Here is an 8,064-nt window from a genome sequence, read left to right as displayed (position 1 = left end):
CTGACTGTCTTCAGCTTCTCTCTCACCGCCGCAATGTTGCATATCTAGCTGTCTTCTACCGCTATTTTCATGCTAACTGCTCTTCTGATCTTGCTAACTGCATGCCTCCCCTCCTTCCGTGGCCTCGCTGCACAAGACTTTCTTCTTTCTCTCACCTCTATTCTGTCCACTTCTCTAACGCAAGAGTTAACTAGTATTCTCAATCATTCATCCCTTTCTCTGGTAAACTCTGGAACTCCCTGCCTGCTTCCGTATTTCCACCTTCCTATGACTTGAATTCCTTCAAGAGGGAGGTTTCAAGACACTTATTCATCATTTTTTGACCACTGCTTTGACCCCTGTATGGGACTGGCATTTCAGTGGGCATTTTTTTTATTACATTTTTGTTGCCCTTGGCCAGTGTCCTTCCTACATAAAAAAAAAAAAAAAATAGTAGTAGTAGTAGCAGTAGTAGTAGTAGTAGTAGTAGTAGTAGTAATGCTATTTTTCATATATTTAGTAATTTTTTTTTTTCATATTATTATTTATATTTATATTTTTTGTTTTGTTTTGACATTCATACGAATGCTATAAAGGTGAAGCATAGAAATTTATTTGATTGATTAATTAATTTATATATCTATTTATTTTGATTTTTTAAATTAATTAATTTATTTATTTTTATTATTATTATTTTTTTTTTTATGTCTCTATGATAAGCAAAGCATTATAGAATTTATGAAAGCACATATCCTCTAGAGTCTTGCCCTACAAAAGATTCTGTAAAGTAAAAAATAAAGGGAATAAGTGTCAGTGACGTTTGATGAATAGAGGAAGGCGTGGCAGAAATTACCATAAAACGTATATAAATGAAAATTTATCTTCCTCGTATTTTCCAACTTGCGTTTGCTTCTTGAAAATTTAACTGGGTGGGTCATATAGCAGACATATTGTTCTTTCCTCCATTGTAGTTTGTTTCCAGCAAGCCCCCTAAATAAAGTTTCTGTTTTTTTTTTTTTTTTTTTTTTTTTAAAGAAATGAGGAATTACATTCTAACGCTGATCACTGAGCGGAGCGTAGACGAGCTGCTATCCTCAAGGACGTTACCTCTCTCTCTCTCTCTCTCTCTCTCTAAATAAGACTTTAAATAAAAAGAATATATATATATATATATATATATATATATATATATATATATATATATATATATATATATATATATATATATATATATATATATATATATATATATATATATATATATATATATATATATATATATATATATATATATATATATATATATATATATATATTAAAAGACAATGAATATCCTCTGGGGAAGGGGTGACAATCCTTATTTAACCCTTAATTTCAGTTGAATTTTGACAAGTCTACGTTAAAATGTTTCCATTTTTCTGCAGTGATAAAGAAACGTAGAGGGGTAGCTAATATATTTAATTGTTAATTGTATCTTTTTTTCTTTCTTTTTTTCATTTATTCTTTTATTAATTTTTCTTTTCATTGCTTAATTATGCATTATGCCGACACTGCAGGTTACAATTGCAGATATTGCAAGTATTTTTGACACAATACAAGTACATCCAGCTAAACTATTGCTACAGTATAGAGAGAGTATTTCGATTACATACCTTATTCTTCATCTTCTTTTCTTCTTTTTTTTTTTTAATAAATATAATAATAAATAAATAAGTAAATAGGTATTGTCAAATGAAATCGTCGAGATTACGCAGGGGTTTCGGGCAATACTTGGATGGGTGACTACACAAGCCTCATCTGTCTGAAAAAAAATAAATAAATAAAAAAAATAAGAATAAGAATAGGGAGAATGAACGAAAATTTTAAGTAATAAAGATAACAGTAAGAATTATTATAACAAGAATAAGAAAAATTACAATAAAGGAATATAAAAAAAAAGAAAGAAAGCATCCCATGTCTTTCTTCCTAATTGTCATAGAAGGGTGAATTCTTTTGTATATTTTCCAACATTTCCAATACAACGATATGAATGGGGGAAGAAAGAATAAGAATAATAGAAAGAAGGCCTCCCAACACCTAGTTCTCCGGTCTTGGCCAATTAGCTAACGGCGGGATCAGCGCAGTTAAGCAGGGGGTCCGGGAAGAACTTGGATGGGTGACCACAAAAGCCTCATCTCTCTGAGAATAGAAAAAAATAGCAATAAGAATGAGGAGAATGAACGAAAAACGAAAATAATAAAATAACAATAACAACTATAATAAAAAAAAGAAGATTAAGAATAAAAAGAACAAAAATAAGGGAAAAAAGTAATAATATATCTCTCTTGCTAATTGTCGTAGAATTATGAATGAAGGGTTAATTTTAGTGCATATTTTCCAACATTTTCAGCACAACAATGCAACAACAATACAGGAAAGAATAAGAATAAGAGAAATAAGCCCTCCCAACACCTTGTTCTCCGCTCTTGACCAATCAGCTGACGGCGGGATCAGCAAGGTTAAGCAGGGGGTCCGGGCAGAACTTGGATGGGTGACCGCACAAGCCTCATCTCTCTAAAAGTAGGATAAATAAGAATAAGATAAGGAAGAATAATAAAAAAAAATGAAAATAATAAAGATAACAATATTAATTATGACAAGAATAAGAAAAAAATAGAATAAAAAGAATGAAAAAAATAAGAATATCACAACTTTCTTGCTAATTGTCTTAGAATTTTAAATGACATGTCAGTTCTGCTGTATATTTTCCAAGATTTGTTATGAATGAGGGAAGAAAGAATAAGAATAAGAATAAGAATAAGAACAAAATGAATTAGACTAACAATAATGATCACATCTTTCATGCGGTGACTGCGTGGGCGATGAGCCTCACTGGACGTTTCTGACCAATCACAAGGCAGGGTTGGAGTCGTCGGGCCCACCCGATTCATATATAAAGGGATTTTGTGGGAAGCGCGGGCAGACTCAGCTGAGTGTTCGTTGTGAGTTGTTGTTACCACAACTATGGCACGTACCAAGCAAACGGCTCGCAAGTCCACTGGTGGCAAGGCGCCCCGCAAGCAGCTTGCTACAAAGGCAGCTCGCAAGTCTGCTCCAGCCACTGGAGGTGTCAAGAAACCCCACCGTTACAGGCCTGGAACCGTTGCTCTCCGTGAGATCCGCCGTTATCAGAAGAGCACTGAGCTGCTTATCAGGAAACTGCCTTTCCAGCGCCTGGTGCGTGAAATTGCTCAGGATTTCAAGACTGACCTCCGCTTCCAGTCCTCTGCTGTCATGGCTCTCCAGGAAGCTTCCGAGGCTTACCTCGTGGGTCTGTTTGAGGATACCAACCTGTGCGCCATCCATGCCAAGCGCGTGACTATCATGCCAAAGGACATCCAACTGGCTCGTCGCATCCGTGGCGAGCGTGCCTAAGAAGTCATCCACGAATGATCTTCATAACAGCAATATCTAGGCCCTTTTTAGGGCCAAACATCTCTTTCATTAAAGAATTTTCATAGACAATCTGTTTGGTTTTGTGGAAGAAAATATTTATTTTCCATCTTTCAGTATCAGGTATCGACTTTCAACTCAATATCCTTCCCCCCTTTTTTTTTTTTTATATTATTATTATTATTCCCTCTTCCATGGCCATATCTCTTTCACTTGGGAGAATTTTTATCTTTCTTTATCTCTATTTTTTTTTTATCTTTTCTTTATCTCCACAGAATAATAATCACGATAATAATAAGCATAATAATAATAATAATAATAATAATAATAATAATAATAATAATAATAATAATAATAATGATACAATAATTATTATAATAATAATCATAATAAAAACAACAATATTAATATTATTAATAATGATAATAATAATAATAATAATAATAATAATAATAATAATAATAATAATAAAAATAATAATAATAATAATATTAATAATAATAACAATAATTATAATAATAATGCATTTGTCTATATCGTATCTTTTTTCCTTTTCAAGTGTGGCTCCAATGGAGCCGGGTATTATTTTATACTGGCAGCAGTATACTGGCCGCCTGTTTACTTGGAGGAGGTATACTTGGTAACAGCCTTGGTGCCTTCAGAAACAGCGTGTTTTGCCAGTTCACCAGGCAGAAGAAGACGGACAGCGGTCTGGATTTCCCGGCTGGTGATGGTGGAGCGCTTGTTATAGTGTGCCAGGCGGGATGCCTCGGCAGCGATGCGCTCGAAAATGTCATTCACGAACGAGTTCATGATTGACATGGCCTTGGAGGACACGCCAGTGTCTGGGTGGACTTGCTTGAGCACCTTGTAGATGTAGATGGAGTAGCTCTCCTTCCTCCTGCGCTTCTTCTTCTTGTCGCCCTTGGCAATGGCCTTCTGTGCCTTGCCAGCTTTCTTGGCAGCCTTTCCTGATGCTTTGGGAGGCATAGTGTCGCCGTACTGCTGTGAGAACGAGTGTGCGTTTTCTCAGTTGAAAAGTGGTATATATATTAGCGTGCCTACTCAGGATCAGGAGTCGCCACCTCAGCGAGCGTCCTGATTGGTCCAGACGCGCTCTGGGCCGATCTGATCTCGCGTATATATAGCCGTTTTTCCCAAAATTCACTACTTGCTCGCAGAGCTACCGACGAGGTTAGAGTACTCGCGCTCCTCATTTATCACCAACAACAACAACTACTACTACTACTACTACTACCACAACATCCATTATCATGTCTGGACGCGGCAAGGGAGGAAAGGTGAAGGGAAAGTCAAAGTCCCGTTCCAGTCGTGCTGGACTCCAGTTCCCGGTCGGCAGGATTCATCGCCTTCTAAGGAAAGGCAACTACGCCGAGCGCGTGGGTGCTGGTGCCCCCGTGTACCTTGCGGCAGTTATGGAGTACCTGGCTGCTGAAGTCCTTGAGCTTGCCGGCAATGCCGCCCGTGACAACAAGAAGACTCGCATCATCCCACGTCACCTGCAGCTGGCCATCCGCAACGACGAGGAACTTAACAAGCTCCTCTCCGGAGTCACCATTGCACAGGGTGGCGTGCTGCCCAACATTCAGGCCGTGCTCCTTCCCAAGAAGACTGAGAAGAAGTAAATAAAGGGCCTCCCTCCCCTTCAGCCAATATCACCATCAATCCGGCTCCTCTTCGGAGCCACACGTTCAAACATCTAGAGAGTTGTGTAGACTATACTGGTATATCAATAATAAGCAAGTAGTGTATTTATTTTCGAGTTAGTTATTTGTTATTATTATTATTATTATTTAGTCAGGCACGCAAGTGACCGAGAATAAATATGTATACTATATTTCTACTAATGTACCTGCTGTGTGTCACAGTGGAGAGTTGATTAGATGTGTTGCCTATTGTGATATGTTGAGCGTCTTTTTCATCTCAATGTATATTTTGTTTTATGAGAAACTGAGAACGATGAGGGGCGTGATCATTGAAATAAGTCAATGATAATAATAATAATAATAATAATAATAATAATAATAATAATAATAATAATAATAATAATAATAATAATAATAATAATAATAATAATAATGATAATAATAATAATACTTGGAGAAGACCTGATGAAGTGAGAAAGATGGTTATAATTAATAATGGTTTCTTTTCTTAGCTCAGATAGTGATAGTGAACATGGTTATGAGAAAGTAGTAGTAATAATAGTAGTCTATGGTCCTTCTTTCTTTTCATGTTTGTGGACCTTAAAAAGGTCCGGGAGATGATGTTATTCAATGATGATAATGCAAGCTGAATAGCTGGCACCATCTCAATAATGGAGCGATTTAACCACCAAATCCGTACAGGGTACGGCCCTGACGCTTGAGGGCGTAGACAACGTCCATGGCAGTAACGGTCTTACGCTTGGCGTGCTCGGTATAGGTGACAGCATCCCTGATAACGTTCTCAAGGAACACCTTGAGCACCCCACGAGTCTCCTCGTAGATGAGACCAGAGATGCGCTTGACGCCACCTCGGCGAGCTAGACGACGGATAGCAGGCTTGGTGATTCCCTGGATGTTATCACGCAGAACCTTACGGTGACGCTTGGCGCCTCCCTTTCCAAGACCCTTGCCTCCCTTGCCGCGGCCAGTCATGGTGATGAGAGCTGCTAGTACGACGTCCGAACGGTCTAACAGGAAGCTCACGAATGTGCCTCAAAATAACATAACATAACATAACAAAGAGAGAAAAGATGGGGAGGGGGAAGTGGGGATAGTGGGAAGAATAGGGGGGTGATAAGAAGGGAATTGTAGTAGGAGAAATAGTCACTGGGGCTTAACCCAGGCGCAATTTCAATGAGGAAGGACATCTTTTTTTTTTTTTTTTTTTTTTTTTTTTTTTTTACGTATTATATTCATGCTAAGATGGCAAGGGGGACAAGGTCTTTATCGGGGAAAGCAGGAGAGTCCGCCACCAACCGAGCAGGCCAAGCCCAACACAGCCACAGCCACGAACGCCGCCCACGCACCCAAAACCCCGGGCCAAACCACGCACAAGTTAGGGGCCAGACTATCCAGAGCCTGCACCATCAGGATGTGAAAGAGGAGTGAAGGACAGTCAGAGTAGAAAGGGTTTTTTTTTTTTTGCTTTTTATTGGTTCAAAGAAGGACAGAGGAAGAAGTACATCCGTATAGCGGAGGGACCTACAGTTTTACGTGGGTTCCGAACCACGGATAGTAGTAGAGTGATTTGGTGATGGCAGGGATATTTAATGTATGATGTAATGTGGTGGGTGAAAAAGCGGTGTCGGTCCTTTCTGCTCTTGTCCTGTGACTCTTCCTGCAAAAAGGCCAACCTGCTAAAGAAAAGAGAAGTATAAAAAATGTTGTGGTGTTATGTGCATGGGGAGGGTGAGGATGGTTTGTGATAATGATTGACATGATGGTAGGATGTGCAATGACAGAGGCTCGAAAAGGCTCCCTCACCGCAACGAGGGGTCAAATCTAATACCATCTGCTTGCACGCGGTAAGTCGCTGGTGGCGGGGGGTGAATGGGGATTCCTGCATGGATGCTTCCAGGGCCCCGCCCCACCATCTCTTGACTACCTTCCTGCCCAGCCCTTGCCGCACCCAACTACCTCTGTGTGGGGGGTGAAGTGGCTTCCACTGAATGGTGTGGTTACCGTCCCCATCATCAGTACTGGCCGCTCCTTAACTACCTCGGGGGGTACCGCTACCGGAACGTCATGCCGACGTCCGGGGGCCCCATTGCCGTGACGTCAGTGGGAGGAGTGCGGTTCGTGCTATCCCCGTCTCTCTGGAAGTGGTCCGGTGCCCCCTTGAAACCTAGGCTGCGAGGCAAGAAAATAATGTATAAAAAACAAAAATATGAATACAAAGCCATAAGACAAAAAATATGAAAAAACCACTAGGTGTTGCCACACGACCCCACTCCCTCGGTCAGAGGCATGGTATGTTAATGGCGGTGATTTTTTGTCGCGTCCCTTTCCCAAGAGCGGTCCGGTGCCACCTTAAAACCTAGGCTGCGAGACAGAAAAATAATGCACAAAAACAAAAATATGAATACAAAACCATAAGACAAAAAATATGAAAAAACCACTAGGTGTTGGCACGCGGGACCGCCCACGTGAACGAGAGAACGACGATGATGCCACTCAGACACCATGAGTGGTACAGAGAAAGGAGATAGTGAAGGGAAGAAAGGAGGAGTCCATTATTAGAAAACAGGTTCAGGAGGCACAGTGGGAGGATCAAGGAGATTGCAGTGCGGCAGGTGACGGAAAGGTGGGGGGAGGTTGGTAATGAAATTGTATGTGATTGTGTGTCTGTCGGAGAAGGAGCTTAGTTGTTTTTCGATTCTATTGTGGAGTGTTATGTTAAGGGGGGGGATGTTGGACTCCTGGTGAATGGAGAGAGAGGTTTGGAAGTCGAACCATTTCGTCCCAAGAGCGAAACGAATTGCTCGGTTTTGAACTTTTTGAAGTTTAGAGAGGTTGGAGGGAGCAGAGAGAGAGAGGGCAAGAGGGCAGTAGGTTAAGAGAGGGAGAATGAAAGCTTTGTAGAGGTGAAGTTTTGTTTTTGTGCTGCTGTCGCGAAATCTTTCCAGGTTGCTCAGGGCCTTGGCGG

The sequence above is a fragment of the Scylla paramamosain genome, unplaced genomic scaffold (genome assembly GCF_035594125.1).
Source record: "Scylla paramamosain isolate STU-SP2022 unplaced genomic scaffold, ASM3559412v1 Contig68, whole genome shotgun sequence".
Lineage (NCBI taxonomy): Eukaryota > Metazoa > Arthropoda > Malacostraca > Decapoda > Portunidae > Scylla > Scylla paramamosain.
This window is presented reverse-complemented; position numbering follows the sequence as displayed.